This window comes from Ambystoma mexicanum, chromosome 1q, assembly GCF_040938575.1.
Source record: "Ambystoma mexicanum isolate Mex_15411 chromosome 1q, UKY_AmexF1_1, whole genome shotgun sequence".
Taxonomy (NCBI): domain Eukaryota; kingdom Metazoa; phylum Chordata; class Amphibia; order Caudata; family Ambystomatidae; genus Ambystoma; species Ambystoma mexicanum.
In genome coordinates, this window is record NC_090922.1 from 617,955,117 (window position 1) to 617,976,445 (window position 21,329).

General features: G+C 46.5%; 1 protein-coding gene across 6 annotated transcripts in view; it reads left to right on the plus strand.

Moving 5' to 3' along the window:
* RALGPS2 (Ral GEF with PH domain and SH3 binding motif 2) overlaps positions 1-21,329 on the plus strand; it is a 2,782,724-nt gene that overhangs the window by 293,578 nt on the left and 2,467,817 nt on the right. The window contains exon 3 of one of the 6 annotated variants that reach the window (XM_069641167.1): positions 6,160-6,280. The exons of the other annotated variants lie outside the window; for them this stretch is intronic. The gene's annotated coding sequence lies outside the window, so the exon portion shown is untranslated. The remainder of the gene's footprint in view (positions 1-6,159; positions 6,281-21,329) is intronic. 6 annotated transcript variants of the gene reach the window in all.

A 21,329-nucleotide genomic window follows, 5' to 3' on the forward strand; every position in this document is an offset into this window, starting at 1 on the left:
AATTTCCGGGCATGCCCAGAACAGAGGCGTCATCCCCACATTTTCCTCTCGGCATTTGGGGCATTCCTGTCGTTCTGTGTTTTTGAATTTAGCTCTCCTTTGGGGTGTCATATACGCCCTGTGGGTTATATATAGTTGTATTTGCTGCAGCCTAGTATTCCTAGATACCTTCTTATAGTACCCTTGGGCCTGTTCCCACGTCCTGTCACTCATGGGTGTCCCTGCTTCTTCCCAGTCAAATCTCAATTGCGCCACTTCCTTCCCCACTTTGGACATCAATAGCTCATACATTCTGGAAATCTCGTGCCCTCCTTCTGCTATATCATAAATTGTATCCATGGCGGCATCAGGTTGCTCTGCTAGTATTTCCGACCACGTATCTCTGATCAGTTGTACCATTCTGTTATGTTATATATTGCCCTTCATGTAACCCTGTTTCTAGTGCTCGAATACCTTTCTCTCCTTCTTGCCATATATCACCCATTATTACGATTCCCACTAGTTCGCAGTTCTTCCTAATCGGTTCCTTTTAATTGACCTTCCCCTCCAGCTAATGCAACCAACGGCACTTGGGGTGAGCACAGGGCTGGGTTCCCCATTACCTGACAAGCTCTGCACCACACCTCCCATCCTAATCTCAACATCTTTGAGCGCTCTTTCATCTCCGATTTGGGCAGCCATACCATTTCTTTCAGGAAGTACGGGGTACACTTCGGTCTCAACAATCTCTATTCTGAGGTCGGATCCTCTGATAACCATTTGGCCACATGTTGCAGTTGACTAGCTAAGTAGCAGATCTCATAGTTAGGCAGTTTTATGCCCCCTTTGTCATACGTGTTCTGCAACTTCCAGAGGACAATTCTATTCCTTGTCCCACGCCATAGGAATTCCCTACATATGCTCTGTAGTCTGCTAAAAAAATCTCTTCGGTATCGGGTATGGTATGTTCCCGAAAAAATGTAGTAATCTCGGTAATACCACAATTTTCAGCAGCGACCCTCTTCCCATCATTGCCAGAGGGAGTTTGGTCCAAAACCTCATGCTATTTTCAATATTCTTCACCGCTTTGTGTGTTGCGCTGGTGTTCTGTCTCAACTGTGTGGTAGATGTCTATACCGAGGTATCTGAACGTATTTATTTGCCATGGTATCTGCAGGACTGGTAGTTTGTCTAATGGGACTCCTACATACCTTCCCAGCGGGAATATGCATGATTTTCTGGGGTTCGCCGCTATCCTAGATAGTAACGCGAATCTCTCCATCACTTCCATGATATACTGAAGGTTCTCTTCAGGGTATCGTAGATACAACAGCATGTCGTCAGCATATAGCAAGACCAAATGTGGCTCTTCTTTAATGCTGATACCTATTACATTGTACTGTTGTTTTAGGTATATTGCCAGGGGCTCCAGTGCTAAAATGTACAGCATCGGAGACCACGGGCATCCTTGCCTAGTACCCCTACTCAGTTTCCACCTTTCCGAGATGGTAACCTCTGTTTTAACCCTGGCCAGCGGTGCACTATAAAGTAGTTTGACCCACTTGAGGTACCCCAGCCTTATCCCAAAGCTAGTCAGGGCTGCGGTTAGCCATGGCCATCTGACTGAGTCAAAAGCTTTAATTGCATCCAGCGATACTGTTGCCATCTCACTGGGGTCCCCCTTTGTGTGTTCCATGACTCGATGTAGTCGTCTGAGGTTGTCTGATATGTCTGCTCGGGACATAACCAGTGTGGTCATGGTGTACTAGTTTGTTAATGATCCGTTTCATTCTGTTTGCCAACACTGCTGTAAGCATTTTGCTATCTTGGTTCAACATAGATAGTGGTCTGAATGATCCGCAATCCTTACCTGGCCTTTTGGGTTTGGGGAGTGGAATGATGATCACCTCTTCCAGGGATTCTGGCAGCCGCCCTATTTCGAATGCCTCATTTAGTGTTGCTAGCAGTGGTGGGAGTACCTCTTTCCTGTACATTTTCTAAAACTCACTGGGGAGTCCATCAGCCCCCGGGTTCTTACTAGTGGGAAGTTGTTACTACCTCCTCCAGTTCTTCTAAAGTGATTGGGGCATCTAGGTCTTCTCGCTCCTCAGCACTTAATCGCGCCAAGCCTATGTCCTCCAGTGTGTTCATTATCTCCCTGCTAACGCTACCTCCTTCATCTCCATACAATCTTTGTTAGTATTCAAGGAACTCTCGGTTTACGCCCTCTTGGGTGTCCACTATTTGCCCATCCTCCCCTGCTATTGCTCTAATCACGGGTCTAGAGGGTCTCGCATCTGTACAACCATGCCAGCATCCTCCCTGGCTTATCTGCACCCGCATGCTGCCTCTCCACATTTTTTATAGGTCAGGTTACATAGCCGTTCCCAATGGCCTGCACACTCCTGTTTCAGTTGGCTTATAGCTTCAGTTTCCTTCTTAGTGCTACCACCCCTATCCTGGACTGTTTCCAGCTTAGCTTCTGCCGTTTGCAGTTCTCTCAATATGCCTCCATACAGCCCTTTGGACTTGGCTATGGCTATCCCTCTTATTATTACTTTAAACTTTAAAGGCATCCCATAATGTGCCAGCTGACTCGACGCTTCCTGTGTTGGTCTCAAAGTATCGTGTAATTTCTTCTTGGGTCCTCTCTGAACATCACGTCTTTCAATGCCTCCGCTCTATGTCGCCACGTCGGAATCCTAGCTCTTGGAGGTCGGTACTGCCATGTGAGGACTAAAGGCGAGTGGTCCGATAGGACCCTCTCTTTGTATTCTGTCTGTACCATCTCCTGCGTAGCGAACATGTAATCTAGTCTTGTGTACAAATTCTGTGGGGCAGAGTAATGCGAGTATTGTCTCTCCTGCAGGTGGTGTCCTCTAGCCCAAAGTCTGTCAACAGGGTCTGCAGGGCTCTTGCGGGGGAAGGAGGGGGAGGGGACGGGCCTGTCTTGTTTATCATCTTACCTATCCACCTTTGGGTTTAATGTGCAGTTGAAATCCCCGTCCCATATCGTCGCCCTTCCCAGGTACAGGCTCACTTTATTATATAGGGTCTTGAAGTACGACACTGTGTCCTGATTCGGGGCATATGTATTCGTAATGCATATTTCTTTATTTTCCACCAGCCCCCTCATCATCCTCCCATCTTCTTCAACCTTGGACTCTATTAGCTGAAATGAGATGTGTGGTGCTACCCAGGTGATCACTCCTCTGGCATACACCAAGTATGTTGCCCCAATGACCGTCCCCTTCCATTTCTTCCGTTTCACCTCTAACTTTGCTTTTGTGAGGTGGGTCTCCTGTATTAAGGCGATGTCCGTTTTCTGCCTTCTTGGGTACATCATGACCTTGTTCCTTTTTAGATAGCGATTGAACCCAATGACATTCCAAGATATCACCTTAAGGTCCCCATGTTCTGGCCTTATTCCTCCCCTCCTTCGTATGTCCTCACCCCCTATCTGGAGCTCCGCCGCTCCTATGTATAAGCTTGTTTCCCCCCTTGAACTATCCAAACCCCCCCCCCCCACTCCCAACACTGCAACTCCCCCAACTTTTCCACCTCCCCCTCCCTAGCCCACTCCAACTCAACCCCCAACTTCTCACATTCCCGCCCTCCTCCCAACTGTTGCCCAGCTCCATCCCTGGATCTCAGGCACCCCCGCATCTGGCCCTTTCCTTGGCAGCTGCCAATAATTAGGGCAGTTGTTCCCTGCTGGGTCCCATCGGCGTACCAACTACTACAATTTAAGGGGGTAGGTCGCATGCATCCTGTGTCTTCTATGTTAAGGGATTGCTGCGCATTTGCTGCTGACATTTAATTAGCACGCTACTATATTCCAGTCCAACAAGTCTGCTTAGCGAGTATGTGTATTACTTAGTATCCGCCCTTCACTAGCATGACCCTTACACTCCCTTCAAATGTCACTATTATGGTGTGACCCACTCCCACCCGCACAAAAACGTGGCGTCGAATCACTTATCCTGTCCATCTCGCCTCCGTCCTTTTTCCGACTCTGGGCAGCCTTGTGCATCCAGCCAACCTGCTGCCTCCCATGGCGTTTCAAAGAAGTGAGCCCTGCCCTTGTGCAGGACCTTGAGTTTCGCTGGGTACAAAAGCATATATTTGAGTCCGGCTGTGCGCAGTCTTCTCTTCACTGCCACATATCTGTAGCGCTGTCTTTGTACTAACATAGTGTAATCTGGATAGGCAGTGACGGTTGCTGACGCCTGTTATTGTTCCTCCTTTCCGAAAAAATTCCAGGATCTTTTCTCGATCTCTGTAGTTCAGTATTTTCGCTATTATTGCACGGGGAGGTGCTCCAGGTTGAGGCCTCCTCGTTAGGGCCCTGTGCTCTCGTTCCACTGCAAACCCCTGGTAGAGTTCACCAGCCCCTATTTCCTGGATTATCATATTCTCCACATAGTTTCTAGGGCCCGAGCCTCCTCCTCCTTCCGGTAGGCTCACTAGGTGTATATTATTGCGTCTTGCACACCCTTCCGCCTCGTCTGCTCTGTTCTCCATGTTATCCACTTTTTGTTTCAATATGTGAACCTCACTCACATTGGTGGCATTAACATCCGTGTTTGTCTTCAAAGCGCTCTATGCCACTCGTTCACTCCGCTAACGCGCTCACGTCTTGTCTCAGCAGGTTGACATCTATTCCCACTGCGTCTATCTTTAGTTCCAATGCCGCCTTCGGCTCTGCCATCGCAGTCCCCCACGCGGTTTTCAGTTATGTAATGGCTGCAAGGATCAAGTGGTCGTCCCTTGGGGGGGTCTGCTCTCCCTGTGCAGTGGTCACGATTTGTGCCGGCGTGGTTGGTGACTGCTGTTTAGCAAAGATGTCCATTGTTGCCTGTTTGCCTTTGCTTTTTCCCCCCCTGAGTACATCACACTAGATATCCCTGGCTCACTCACCACTGTTCGAGGTTGTCTGGCCAGCTATGCGTCAGTTCCTGTGTTAGTTATAGCCCGCCTCCATGGGTGCTGGGCTTCGGGTGGAGACGGCTGCTTTGCTCTTCCACTGCTTTATTTGCGGTTCCGACACGCACCGGGTCCGTGTTTATTGTCCAACTGCTATTCAGATCTACATGTTCCTGATCGCCCATAGGGGTCACGGCTCTTCTGTGGCGCAATGTTCAAGACTCTGGCTTCGCTTCCTTGAAGCACTCTTTCCGAGTATGCTGTGCTTCTTTCCACAGCCCGGGCTGTGGTACTTGTTAATGGTGTGCACCGTGACTCTTTTTTTCGTTCGTCCTGGCTAAGGCACTAGCCCTCCCTTGTTTGGTGGGCCAGACTTGAGTCCAGTTGCCTCTGTGGCTTCCGTTGGGGCAACCTGCTCTCGTCCTAAGCTTCTCAATGTTTTTCCAAGACTTTGATCGAGATGTTCATCTTGTGTTTGGGCAGCCCTTTGTCTTCCTCCACTCTGCCTCCGCTTGAAGCCCGTCTTCTGGTGGCAGCCTCTCACAGCCTCCAGGCATACCACCCTGCCGCCCCTGTTTGGGCGTAGCGTCACTATCCGCTCCCACTGCGATTCCACCTCCACTTGTCGCGCTTCACCACGGCAACCTTCCCATGGTCTCCCTTTTGGCTTCGTTGAGACCCAGGCAGATATTGCTGCAGCGTTTATTCCTTCTTCTGTACATGGGTTATATCCGCCTCCTTCGTGCCTTGCTTATATTCAGTGTCCGTTGCCATTAGCAGCGGCTCCGCTTTAGTATTATCCACTCTACGGTGCAGTTAGTCAAGGTTCCGTTTGGCTTCCTCCATGTGCGTTTTCATCTTGTGAGTTCCATATGCCCAGGCTTGTCCAAGGCAGTGTTGTGTGCTTGCCGTTCTTCCCAAGCCTAGTGGCTGTCTTTTGGCTCAGGCACTAGTCTGCCATTATGTATCTGGCCATACTTGGGTGTGGCTGCACAATGGCTTTTTCTGGGGCCCCCTGCACAGCGTCTGCCTCTTTGGGCTAGCTAATGTATCCTGTCTTTTTTGTTATTTCGCTGCTAAGTGGCAATGCAGCATATCCTCAATGTCTCTTAAGATTGTGCTGTATGTCCTTTGTAGTTTGTTGTGGACACGCGATGCGCATGACATTAGGGTTTGTCTTTTGAAATATTACAGGAGACTTGCGATGCTCATGGCATGCTTGATTCGTAATAGTCCCCTTTGTCTTCCTTTCAGCTCAGGTTGCATACAGAGCGGCTGTCAGCTGTAAAGAGCTCTATCAGCAGTGAGACCAACACTGTGCGTGCTGCAGAGCTATGGGGGCAATATGCATGAAGACGCAGATGCCGAATTTATGGTAAGCAAAGTTCTGCAGGCTTTGGGGCGGGCAGCATAGGAGCAATCAGCTGTTCACTTGCTGAAATATCTGTTCCTTTGCAGTGCAGAAATCTAGCTGCTCTGCCTGGGGTAACTTCCTGGGGTTCCTTCTGTTTTCAGCTTGTCCCCGTTCGTTTGTGCACTTCCCCGGTTAACGGCCTTGTTGGTGTCTTTAGGCAATGCGCTTTGCTTCCCCCATGTAGGGCTCCTTTTGCTGTGTCTACGCGGCGATATAATGACTTGGTGTGCACCATCTTAACGTATCATGTGCTGGTCCTTGATTCTGCGTTCCTTGCCCACTCCACGTAATGTGCGCTGACTCACAGAGAAGGCGCCATAGCACTTGACCATTCATCCATGTCGGGTTGTATCTTCGTTCCTCGCTTATGTCAATGTTAATTGGTATTAGTATGTGCACAATACGCTTATTATACCCTCATGGCGCTACCCTCGTTGGTCTCCTTTGTGCGGCGCAGCTATGCATTAATTGCTGTCTCACATTAGCAGTGTGCGCGTACGTTACCACAAGTACTCCTTGCCGGGTGCAGCCGCTCTGTCTCAGGCTGCGGAGGCCCCCCCCCCGCTCCTCTGTCCACTGCGAATGTCTTGTTTGTTGGCTATTCACACCCTCTTCGGGCATTCGCAGCTATGTCTCCCTTGGTTTCCCTACTGGGGGGGGGTCCAAATCACCACTTCTGGCACGTTGGGGCCTCCCCCTACTGCGGCAATCTCGCGGCGCTCATGTACGGGCAGACTTGTTCCTTCGTGTTATCGTTGCAGTTTGCTCCCCCTCCAGCAACACCCGCTTATCTTCTTGTTTCTGCTGTCGGTACCATCACCGTCCTTGTGCTCAGGGGCTCCTTTGTCCTGAGTCCGCGGCCATTTTGTTGCCGACCACACCACACTTGATTGTCCTTACGTCTCATATCTTTAGTTGTTTTCGTTAGTTTTGCTGACGGTTACTTGCGCTGGGTTACTCTTATGGTCCGATTGACATACTCCGAATTTCTTGCTGGAAATAGTGTAAGAAATGCTCGCGCATCTACGGATCGATATCCGGATCCAGGAGCTCACCGAAAGAGCAGCCTAGTCCATGGCTGCCAGGCCACACCCCTCCAAGTTACCATCGTTTCTTCACCTCAACGTCCCTCTGTAGAAAAGCAGGATGGAGAGCTCCACAAAAAATAAACATAGGTGAGAAGGGAGGGATTAAAGGAGTACACATGTCATGCAGTAGTATTTTAGTTAATAGAGGTGTGTTCTATGGTTTAAACAGAGATTCCGAAAGGTGTCAAGTACCAGGTGCACAGGTTGAGATGGCATTACGCTCCTGAGGAGTCCATGTAAGCGTTACATTTACTACCTGCTTAAAGTTCACTTAGCCATACTGGTGGCATACACCACCTCAGAACAAAGCTGTTGTGGCGGAAAGAGCCAGTTGTCAAGGCTTTTATGGAGGAAGCTATGATCCTTTACCCACCAGTCACCCCCCTCACACTTGGATGGGATCTACACGCCATCCTCCTTGTTAGTGTGTCCTCCTTTCTAGCCCATGCGTGAAGCCTTTCTAAAGGAACTTTCATACAAGGTGACATTCCGAATTGTTTTGTGAGGATAGGGTGGTGAGCGTGCTCCACAACACCCTCCATAGGTAGCCAAGCAAGTGGGACCTCAACCAGGAAAGACTCCCCGTCCACCACCAACCCTCCCTTTGGAACAAGGACTTCCGTTCCCATGAGGAGCTTCCTGATGCACTCCATGTAATGGCCTGTATGGAAAAATCTAATTTTCACATAACCAAATCAGTATAAGTTCCATTACTGGAACGATGATAAAGTGAATGTATACCGTTATCAAAGAGAAGAGGAAACCTTTTTTAAAAGACAATCTCCAATAGATGTGCCGAGTTTGTTGAAAAGGAATGACAAGCCCGAGAGAAGGCGAGACAGAGTAGAAGGCAGAGACAGACAGGTGAAGCCTCCTGTGGTACCTGAAGAAGTCGGAGCTGACATAGTATGCAGAGCCAATGAAGTTCAGGCCTGCTCCGCGTTTGAAACGCTCCAGCGGGAATGAGGAGCAAAAAGGCTTGAGTGGAGAGCTTGGTGATGTGGGACCACATAGAACTTGTGGTGGGCAGGCTGTTCTCAACAACACTGACACCACCATAGGGGGAAAAAGCAACTCCCGAATCGATTACCCGCAGCAGTATCGAGAAGGAGACATTGCGGAATGCAAACTGAGAAGCCGATGGACGGAAGAAGCAGGTTCCCGGTACCTTCAGACACCGGAGACGTTCCCCCTATAACATAGAAGGTAATAGGTGTGGGCCTCTAGTCACCTTAACCCAAAGCCGGCCCACCACTGAAGAAGCGAGTGCACGCTTTTACGTAAAGCAAGTATATTTTACAATTGGCCAGGAGGGGCTAGATGATTCTGTAGACACAAACTAACCCGAGTGTCTCTGAACCACTCACATTGACACATTATATAAATGTTTGCAACAGTTAAACACTCTGATTTATTTTATTACAATCCATCCCTCACATGTGATTGGTCAAGACCTATACAAAAGAAATTCAATCTTTATCCAATTCCCCCATTCACATTAGTCACAATAATCATAACTACCATCTTCAGCTCATGTGTACAACACACCCTCTTTTAGGATTTGTCTGTGGTAGGTTGTGCCATCATCAGTGTCACACATTCATATGCAAACATCATTTATTACAAGTCCCAGCTAGTCTGAGACCTCCTAACCGTAAATATAATTGCACATGGTTTGCACGAACACTTCAAACATGAGGAGAAGAAGAATAAACCAGTTCCCTTTGAACTGGTGATAACCATCTCACCCACCCCAACTTGCTGGTGTCTTCAGAGCACTCTTATCTAAACTACTACCAGATCAACCCTCATGGCATTTGGTCACATCTTTAGAAAACAATCAAAACCCATGAAGTATCGGTCACTCTGGCCTCAAGCGTCACTTCACCCCAAGATTATTGCTGGTTAAAAGCAAATAGCCGGATCCCTCCGAACAATGAATAATAAGCTCCCATGCACTTGTTTATTTTTTTATTTATTAAGTGTTATTATGGTTAAGTAAACCTTTTAACACAATATACACACAATTTAAAAGCATATTCATGATTACAATTCACTAAAATCGATAATATTGCACACTACAAATCCATCAAACTACACCGTTAATATATATAGGAAAGCACGAATCCAAGCCATCTTAAGACATCTGAAGTGCACACAGTGCTACATAAAATCTTCAAAAACATCAATAGTATAAAGTACATCACGCATAAAGAGAAACCGTTGAATGCCATAAAATGATCCAGTATCCATTAGCATTTTTTCAATTTCAAGCCACATGAAAATTCAACATGGTGCATTCCCCAGAGACTCCTAAACTCAATGTTTGAACAGAATGAAAATGATCAATTCTGTATTTTAGTTTATAAAATACTTTAACATATACATCCTTAAACTTACTACAATTCGTAAAAAAATATCTAGGGGTTTCTGTCATGACTACATAATCTACATGCGCACATATCATATGCTATTTTCTTCCATGCCATATTCTGGAGAATGTAGGGAGAAGATCCAACCTAACTTGATACATCTTCTCACCTTGCTCTTAAAATGGTTTGTAAGATATTTACAGAGAGTATCCACCTGGAAGCTTTGTTTGACATATAGTTGATGCTTACTTGCCCAGTATAGTTACATTAGCAGCTCTGTCTCAGATCTTTGCACATTTTAAAATAATTTTTCTCCATGACAGTGATAGACGTTTGCACTGTGTGATATAAGACTGCATTGACAGACCTCCAAGCTGCATTGTATGATATCTAGATTGCATTGATAGGCCTTTATCCCACTATACAGGTCTCTCAAATTTAGCTGGGGTTCTGTCTCCAATTGCACTGTGTGATATTAGATTGCATTGGTGGGCCTCTCTCCCACTATACGGGTCTCAGGTCTAGCTGGGGTTCTCTCTCCAATTGCACTGTGTGATATTTATATTGCATTGATAGGCCTCTCTCCCACTATACAGGTCTCTCAAATTTAGCTGGGGTTCTGTCTCCAATTGCACTGTGTGATATTAGATTGCATTGGTGGGCCTCTCTCCCACTATACAGGTCTCTCAAATTCAGCAGAAGGTCTGAGTCCTTATTGCATTGTTTGACATTTAGATTGCATTAATAGGCCTCTCTCCCAATATACAGATCACTCCGATCTAGCAGGGGCTCTGTCTCCAACAGCGCTGCCTGAAATTAGATTGCATTGATGGGTGCATCCCCCACTACACAGGTCTCAAACTTGCTGACCATCTCAATACAAAGTGAGACAGAACCCACTAGGGAACTACGGTGGAGTGACACCCCAACTAGGGGCACACGCCTCATAAGGCGCACCCCTCTATGCCACTCTTCAACTTGGAGATACCCTTCTCACATCCACATAGCTAGCACACCACAGTGAACCACGTCCAGGAAAACGGACACTAAAGAGAGCCCCCGATAACACCGAATATATAACCCTTATCCACCTCCCCTAAGCCCTCTCAAGACAGCGACTGAAGGAGTCGGCAACATCAGCCAGAACACCACCTACAGAGCCCGAACCAGTGGCAGACAACCCTCCACACGCACTACACCACCACAAGACAACTTGACCAAAGCGGAACCAGCTGGACAACACCAAACAGACTAAACTACTATCAATCTTATAATGCCGCGCAAACGACCCATTCCGAGGGAAAGAACAAGACAAGAAGAAAGAACAAACACTCCGGAACAGCAACAAAGAAAGACAACTACGGAACGCACCCCCACAGACAGGAAAAAAAAACGGAGCCAACGCCGAGAGAAGAGAAAAATCCCTCTACTTAACTCCTTATCTCGCTGACAACTGGTCACCACAGCAAACCAACCCAACGCTAGAAGCAGCAACATCAAATAACCTAACACAAGCACGTAGAAGGATGAGCAACAAAAAAAAAACAAACACACGACCGATGCGATCACACCCTACATCACCAAAACAAGAGGAACGTCAAATCGACAAACACAACTCCCGGAAGACGAGCCCGATGAAAACAAAAACCCAAGACAGAACCTAGAGGAACTCTTTGAAGACGCTGACACCCCGAAACCTACACTCCAACAAGTGATTGACCAGGAAGGAAACCTCAACACCGATAAGAAGACGAACTCAACAAGAAAGTCCAAACCAAACACCACCTCCAAACTCCACTGCAATCTAATTAACGCAAGATCCATGTCAAGCACTCAACAGAGATCTTCGACCTACTCGATGACAACGGCATTGACATCCTGTTCATCACAGAAACATGGCTGGACGACAACTACAAAAATCACACTCCAAAGCTGCCTTCCAACCGACTTCAAGTGCCTTCAAATAAACAGGAAAAACAAAAAAGGAGGCATCGCAATAGCATTCAAAGAACACCTGAAGTTAAAAACGGACGTACCACTCAACATCCTCAACTGCGAAACCATGATAATACACCTAACAACAAGTCCAAAAACCAACATAGCATTCATCCTGGTGTACAGACCACCGACACATGATGCAACCTTCATTGACAACTTCATAGAAGCCATCACCAATTTAGCCATCAACCACGAACACCTAATCATCCTGGGGGACTTCAACATTTGGTTTGAAGACAGTCACACCAACTCCCACAACTCACTCACTGAACAACTCGCCACCATGAAACTACAACTAGTAAAAGGGGCAACACACTCGGCAGGACACACACTTGACGCAATTTTTACAAATTAAAAACTCATCATCACGGCACCTCCGATACAAATACTGTGGGGTGACCACCTCATCATCCCATTCATGATCACCATGCCAACCCAAGTACGCATCCAACCTCCTAAACTCGCAACCACCACCAAAAGAAACTGGAAAACGTCAGAGAAAGCAACCTATATGAACAACTGCAATTAACCAAGCCCTTAACTACAGAACTAGAGCTAGCTGACCTAGACGGGAAAGCGGAACTACTACACAAATGAATTGCAGACACAATAAATAAGATCGCCCCAGAAAAACCATTCAGCCCATCAAAAAAAAGAGCAATGGCAAAATGGTTCACACCACTATTAAACACCATGAAAAAGGAAAACAAAGATGGAACTGGAATGGAGGAAAGAATACAACCCAGACCAAAAAACTGTTGCAAAAACAAATCCGTGCATATAAGAAGGAAATTCAAAAGGTGAAGAGAATGCATTATGATGACAATCGCCAATGCCACCAACACACAAAAAGAAATGTTTAACATCGTTAAAGAGATGAGAAACCCACCAGGCTGTGATAACACCACAACCCCCTCAGAGAAACTTTGCAAAAACCTGGCAGACAATTTCAAGAAAAAAATCAATGACGTCCGACAAACCATACAAAAGAGACCAACCAACCACAACATGCAACCAAACGACCTAACACAGAACCACAGCACAAACTCAAAAACTTTCCTGAAATATCAGCAGAGGCATTTACAATGCTGGTAAAACGCAAGAAAGCTGGATGACCCAGGGATCACTGTCCCCTGGATATCTACAAATCAATCCTCGCACAAGGAACGCCCGCAGAATACTACAGAAACCTTCTAAATCTATCACTCGCAAGAGGGACTGTGCCGAGGATCTTCAAATCAGCCTATATCAAGCCACTTCTAAAAAAACACAAGTGGCGACGTAGAAGACCTCCAACTACAGACCAATCTCAAACATACCCTTCCCGGCAAAACTCCTGGAAACCTACGTATATAAACTCACCCAAGAGCACATAGAAAAACACCACCTGCTTGACCAAGCTCAAGTCGGTTTCAGACCAGCAAGAGGAACGGAAAAGGCACTATTTTCCATCTGGGACGACCTTAAAACTATCGCAGACTCGAACACAACCTCAGCCCTCATTCTACTCGACCTCTCTGCAGCCTTTGACACAGTTGGCCATGACACCCTGACCAAAAGATTAGAAGACCTAGGCATAACAGACACAGTACTACTCTGGACTAAATCATTCCTAGCAGACAGAACAGAAACAGTATGGATGAAACCCTTCAAATCCACTCCACGTGTTGACTGTGGAGTACCACAAGGATCCTCACTATCACCACTATATTTCAACATCTACCAAACTCCGGTCATCAGAATCTGCAAAAAATACATTATTTGCTACAACTACGCCAATGACACTCCAATCATCTACAAAATCAAAGACAACGAAGCAGATCACTCAACTCTTATTGACTGTCTGAACGAAGTCTTCAACTGGATGAATTCCAACAACCTGACAATCAACCCAGGAAAGACCGAAATCATGATCCTATCCAAAGAGCAAGGGAACGGAACTGCCATCCCATGGCCAACGGAAACGGGAACCACACCAACACCATCTAAGGTAGTAAAGAATTGGAGTTCTGATGGACAAAACCCTAACCTTAGAACCACAAATAAACTCAACAGTGAAGAAGCGTTTCTTCCTCCTCCACACGGCAAGAAGAATCCTACCGTTTCTCTCCTTCACGCACAAAACACTCACTATTGTCGCCCTCATCATGTCAAGAATCAACTATGCAAACAGTCTCTACCTCGGAATACCAAAATACCTCACGAAGAAACTACAATGAATCCAAAATGCGCCAGCCAGACTACTCCTCAAACTATCCAGAAGAGACCACATCACTCCTGCCCTAAAAAACACTGCACTGGCTCCGAGTAAAACATTGCATCACCTTCAAAACCATGTGCATAACACACCAGGGCAATCAGAGGACAAGGAGCAGAATTCCTTCAAAGGAAAATAAGTCTACAAACCAAAGAGGCCCCTCCGATCCAGCAACGAAATCCGCCTGGAACTAAAACCATACCTTAAGGGAAAAACTTGGAGGCACCTCCTTCTACCACTTAGCCACAAACATCTGGAACAACATCCCAAAAGAGATGAGAAACACAGAAGATAACCATAAATTCAGAAAACTACTAAAAACCTGGCTCTTCAAGACCACAGACTCGAACTGAAAACCGAAACAGAGAAAAAAGATGACTAAACTGGAAAGGACACTGACAGCCCCAGAACTGACAGGAAAGCTCCCGCAGTACCGGGACGGATGACACCAGATAGACTGAAACACAGGTGACACCCATGGAGACAGTCAACAATCCCAACAACCTCACCCACCCCTTAGTTGCCACCAACTACCAAGTGTCAATTGAATAGTCAAGATACTGTCAATCACCACACTAGCTGAATGGTGGACATTGGCAGGTGCTCTGGCCACAGGAGTAGGAAGGGCAGACAGGTGGGGTTGTGAGGGAGGCTGGTTGAGGTGAAAGGGACATTGAATGCAAGATGGGCCCAGATCAGATCAGTGGCGCTTAAGGAGAGACTTCACAAGCCCAGCGGCTCAATTCAGGATAGAGATGCTAACTAAACAATTCCACTAACAATTTCCTCCCTCTGCACACACCTCTCAAACTCCAAACCAAACACAAACCTACAGCACAACAAACCGCACAAACTTCACTACATTGCAACAACACAACAAAAACACAGACTTCCACAACAGTACACGACTACCGGCCTCAAACACCCGAGGCCCAGCCAACGGACCCATCGGGCTCAGGCCGCCAACAGCACATCCCAGCTCTTTTGCACTTTTCCTGCTTTCTCCCTCTAACTCACCCTCCCTCCCTTTTTTCAGAGCCGCCAGTGCGCCAGGGGACCACTCCGGTAGGGTTATAGTGCGCAGTACAAATGTCCTTTAACATTAACATATCAATTTCAAAGTCAATACCATCGAAAAAAAAGGTAATCACATCTCTTCCATTCGCCCAATTGATTTCCAGAGACACTATTACCCAGCATACATTTAAAATTAGAAAACATTGAGTCAGAAGAATTACTCTTACTCAGTATTCGTATTTAAAATATTCCCATCGCTATCTTTTTTTGTGTGCTTAATGAAATCAGACCTAATTCACAATTAATTCCTTCCACTGGAGCACAATTATGAAGACCCAACACTCTTCTCCATAGTCTACCCTCATGTTTCTTGATCCGACAGTGTTTCTTTCATTGTAAAGATCTCTAGCCCACCCCTAACATAAGTTGGGGATTAAACTGGTTTTATAAAGTTTCACAAAACCCTCAATCTAGAAGCCACCTTTGTATTTTATGAAATTCTTTATGGTCATGATTATTTCATTTTGCTGTCACACATCTTTCCATTTGATTCACATTCATAGTTTCTGAAATGCACATTCCCACATTCTCAATCGTCTCATTGACAATCTTCCACACACATTTAGGATATCTTCTCTTAAAGGAGCGTATTTCCATGACTTTAGTTTTCTGATCTTTAATGATCAAGCTATTATCCGTGGAAAATTTATATAGGCCATCTATACATCTTTAGAGACCCATCTGAGTCCTGTCCAGCAATAGAGTATAATCCTCATACGCTAGTCATGATATTTCTTTAGTACCAATTTTGTTGGGGGAAATTATGGCATCTGTCCAAAGATACTCCCAAATCTGACACGTATACGTTGTGGAGGGTAGGGGCAAGTGGGCAACCTTGCTTTAAACCAAAATTGGTTTATATTGTTTCATTCAGGGTGCCCTCTAGATCAGACCTAATCTGAACCTCTGTATTGGTGTATACTTTTTGGATAAAATAAAGTATCCTAGCATTTAAAATTCCACTTTTTCAGTTTAGACCACAAAAGGTTGCGGTCTGCTCTGTCAAACTTTCCTTTCAATCAATAAAGCAAATATACAACGCACCTGCGTTCTTTTTCAGTTTGCTTTTTTAAAAACTTTATTTAATACTGGCATAGCATATCACAGGAATCACATCATCACCAAGACAAAAGAACAAGTATGAATGAAGCGGGAATAGATTTGATTAAGGCTTGCTAATCACAGCGCATGTGAAAGAAGGGAGGAGGAGAGAAACAGGACATAGAGGGTTAATTAGACATTGGCTCGGTTGCTTCTTTCTTCTTATGAATCTTCTGCTTTCTGTTCTGAGGGGGCCCCCATATGTCCTTGGGTCTAGAGGTGGTTTGGATATCTCGTATATAGGTCTCTTCACATTCCTGTGTATTTATCAAGTCTCGGAGCCAGCCTTTGTGTGTGGGAGGGGTTTTGGATTTCCATCTCCTGAGAATGTTCCGCTTGGCCACGGCTCCCCCCACTGCAAATAGTCTGCGGGTCTTTACAGATGCTGTCCCAATATCCCTCAGTAAGTATTTCAACGGCGTAACCGGGATATGTGTATTCAATATATCATTCATAGTTTCTGCTACTTCTTCCCAGAATTGCCTCATTGGTGGACACTCCCAGTACATATGAATCACGTTTGCGGCAGTTGTGCCGCACTTGGGGCATGTTGTTTGCTTGGAGGGATCACATTTGGAGATTTTGCTAGGCTTGACATGTAGGAGGTTCATAATCTTCGCATAGTTTAGGCCCACTAATTCTGGCCGTGCGTCCTCCCCAAACAAATTGAGAGGTCAGCGTCTGTAGTGTCGAAGAATTTTCCACCTGGCCAGTGTTAGGCAGAAACCTGTGCAGTTCCCTTAGGGACCACTGCAAAAGATTTAAGACTACAGGTGTTTGGCAGTAAACCCACCTGGTAGCAGTCTGTTCCACACAGATTCACTTGGTAGCTGTGGCTGAGCAGTCAGACTTCTCTCAAGAAGAGTTAGGCAGTATGCAGAGTATACACAATAGGTACAGAGACACAGTAGTACAAACAAACACTGACCAGAGCTTTGGTGTAAAAGTATATAATTATTATTTAAAAACACACTTGTAAATCACACTAGCAAAAAAGAGGCAAGTAATTTCAGCACACAGTAACTAGCATATATATATATATATCCCTATTCACTTTTTAGACAAGTCTTAGTGAGAAACGCCACTTATTTTCAGACAGAGGTGAGCGCTTAACATAAGATGACACTCTAATAGGTTGTAAAGAAAGGGAGGGAAAAAGGCAGAGTTAAAGAAGCACACACGTTTCAATACTTTTTCAAAGAACCACAGCAAGGCAGGATAGGCAGAGTTCTACTGGAGAGCAAGGAAGTCAATTGCAAGGCCCACTCTTGGAGAGAGCAAGCAGAAGGGGTCCCGATTCACCAGTGGGGTTATGCCCAAAGAGTCTTTGTAGATAGTTTGCACAAAAAGAATGAAATGAAAGTCAGGAAAAGTTAGCTAGGTTGTCCCAGGCCAGCCCAGGTTAGAAAGTCGTGGCTTTACTGTCACCCCGAACGATCTGTCGCAAAGGAAGCCAGGCGGGACACAGTACCTTAAGTGTGAAGGAAGCTCCAGTGGGGGAAGTTGTTCCTGGCAGCAGGTGCAAGTCGGTGTTTCGTCCAGAGGAAGAAGAGGTATTGCCGTGGAGGAAAGATGAAGGTCGTTGCACTGCCAGGGAAGAAACCAGCCGCGGAGTTCTCTGGTTAAAAGGCACCACCCTTCTCTTTGCAGTAGTGGGAAACCGTGTTATTCCGGTTGCTGGGGTGCTTGGCACGGGCGCGGCGGCCACGAGATGCTCCAGGAAGGTGAAAAGAAGGCGAAACTGGTTATCCCCACCAGTCAAAGGAAGAAGAGTCTCCGGACTGGAGATCTCCTCTGTCGTCGGGAAAAGTGGTGAGACGGTTCAGCAGGGCTCCACCAGTGGTGTCGTTGTTGCAGGTGTGTCGACTTCTGAAGTTCCAGTAACCAAAGCCCTGCTTTTATGCAGCAAACCCCCATTCACTCAGCCTAGCTGTCAATCAAACATGCTAAGTGGTGAGCCGGCCGGCTCACCACTTGGGCCAATCACACAAGAGTGCGACTTCAGTTACCAAGGTAACTCAGTCCAGGGTGCTTAAACCCCCTCCCACACCCCCTGTGGTACCCAGATAGAATGGCACCACTTTTGGAGGCTTCTGTGGCCCGCCAAAAAGTGGAACAAAGGGCTCGACTTGGGTTGGGCCATTTTAGGATCGAGTTCTGGCAAAAAATACCATCCGGTGAATTAATAAATAAACCGGCGGTATGTTCGAGGCTATAAGAATTAAATAATTAAAGTTGGTAGCCTCGAACAATGGGAAAATCCCATAGAGAGATGTTCGCGGTCGAATATAAAAAGTAGTATCCACTGCCACCAGCCAAAACTCGATCAGGGGGGGACGGAGACGTGCCTCCTCGAACAATAGACTCCGGGGCAATCGAATTGCCCCGACCGGTACGTCCACAATATGATTGTTTGTACTGGTTTCTGTTCATAATTTGGGACTAGTAAAGCCAATGGTGACTTTACATGCCCTGGGAGACAGTAGTCAGTCCCAGGGTATGGAGTCTATGTTGGGGGGTCGCTACGACACCCCTGGGTTACGGCACGGAGTGTGCTGTGTAACCCACATAAAAAAACACGAGACCCTATGGAGTAAAATACCCCATAGCACACAAAACACATGGAAAGTGAAAGGAACACCTCAAATCATGTCTAAGAGTGGGAACAAAAGAATCAACTCTTAGCAGGAAAGAAAAAAATAAACCCCAAAAATCCAGCAAAGCTGCTGGGGGACTCACTAGGTTTGGGAAATTAGCCTTACAGAGAATTCTCCCTAACAGCCAGATCGGGATGCCGCTGAATATTTATAGTAGTTTCAGTACCACAAGCATTTTCAACAGGGATATACGCCCATACAGGGATAGTGTTAACTTTAACCCATGAGTTAAGCTTGTATTCCAGATGTAACAAGTATGGAGCGTAATTATTGGCGTACAAAGTCCGCTTGTCTGGTGCCATTATGATGCCCAGGTATCGTGCTGTGGTGGGGGACCATCGAAGGCCATTCATGGCTGCAGTTTGTATTGTGGAGCTGGTCAGAGGTATTATTTCGGACTTGGCCTGGTTGATCTTGTATCCTGAGTGTTTTGTGAATTCTGCTATGTCCCGCAACACAGGTGGTAAGTGAGCACCCGGGTCTCTGATGTATAGCATTGTGTCATTCGCATAGAGCGAGATGAACTGCGGGGATCCCATGATACGAATCCCTCTCCAGGCATGTCTGCAACGCAGGTATGCTGCTATTCCTTCTATTGTTAGTGCAAACATTTGAGGGGAAAGTGAGCAGCCTTGCCTAGTGCCTCTCTGTAGATCAAAGCAGGATGACAGCGTCCTGTTGGTCTGTATTCTGGCGACGGGATTGCGGTACAGCAGTCTTTTGTCGGAAGAATCCTAGGCCGAATCCCATTCTTTCTAGTATTGCGTACATGAATTTCCATGAGATGGAGTCAAACGCTTTCTCTGCGTCTAAAGTAACCTCCACCGTCTTTGCCCGAGGATCCAACTGGTGAGGCAATGGCAAAGAAGCGTCTGAGATTCAGGGCGGTGGAGCGGCCCGGTATAAAGCCGGATTGATCTGGGTGCACAAGTTTGGGTGTATATCTGTTCAGCTTATTGGCTATGGCTTTTGCGAAGATTTTGGTGTCGACGTCTATACGAGGAGGGATTGTGAGGAGGTTTGTGCGGTTTCAATAAGACTGTGATAATGGCTTCTCAAATTGATGGTGGCAGCATTCCCCTCTCCAGGGATTCTTCCCACACTTCCAACAGCCGTGGGGCAACTTCTTCGATGAGGATTTTGAAGAGGTCTACAGGTAGACCGTTCGAACCTGGTGCCATGCCCACCTTGAGGTCTTTGATTGCTTGTGTTAAGTCTTCTAGGCTCAGAGGAAGGTCGATGGCAGTTCTTTCCTCCGGGGTAAGTGCAGGGAGTGGAATGGAGTCCAGATAGTTTTGTAACTCTTCTGTTGTCACCTGATACGTATTCGTATAGAGCTTGGTGTAGAAACTCAGGAACACCTTGTTCACCTTCAGGCGCTCTAAGTGTTATGCCCAGCTCATCGGTGATACTGGTAATTTGTCGAAGGCCCTGGTCAGACTTGATTAGGTTGCCCAGCATCTTGCCAGATTTATTCCCTTCTCCATATTTTTTGGCCTTGATTGGTTGTGTCCCATACCAGACCTCCCGTTCAGCCAGTGTCGTAAGTTCGGCCAGGGCACTATGTAGCGGGGGTCAGAGTTCTTGGCCCTGGTGATTCTGTGTATGCTTCTTTTGCTTCTTTAATGTGATCCTCGGCCAGGGCTAATTGGGTACGTATTTCTCGCAGCGTACTGTGGACCTTGGATATCGGGTGTCCTCTCAGCCACACTTTGAAGGTTTCCCAGATCTTGTTATGTGAACTCACCGAGTCTTGGTTACTTTCGAAGAACTCAGCCACCTCAATCCGTAGTGGTTCCAGGAGCTTGTCATCTCACAGGAGGTCTGGTGGCATTCTTCATAGGGACACCCGTGCCAGATCACCTATCTGGATATCCAATACTACCGGGGAGTGGTCCGAAAGGGTTCGGGGTAGTATAGTGCATTCACTAAAGTCTATAATACCAGTCGTTGGAGCAGAGCCAGTAGTCTATTCGGGAGCTCGACCCATGGACATATGAGTGAAATGTGTAGTCTCTTGCAAGGGGGTATAGTTCCCCTCCATGCATTGGAGAGTGGTAGTAAGGACATGGCCTGTTTATGGTGAGTGCTGCCTTTGAGTCCATCCGTTGAGCCGTGGATGTTCTTTTGAGTGAAGGGTCCTGGATGGTGTTAAAATCGCGCCCCATATCACTCTTGCTTCCTCTGTTGCCGCTATTAGTGCGATGATCTGTTAGAATTCTGGCGTGTCGTTGATTGATAAGTTGAGGCACAAGAGAATCTGAATGGGCGCAGGAGGGGTTAGCTTTCATTCTGAGTGAAAGAACATCCTCATTTGTCAGTATGGGTGAAATGAGAGATGGAGTTAGTGGAAGATGGTTGAGTTTGGTGGAGTGAAGGCAGTAAGATGGTGGTGAGAGAATTCCTGATTTTGGAAACAAAGTATTCAACAAGAAGAGATGAGTTAAGCTGTGTATTAAG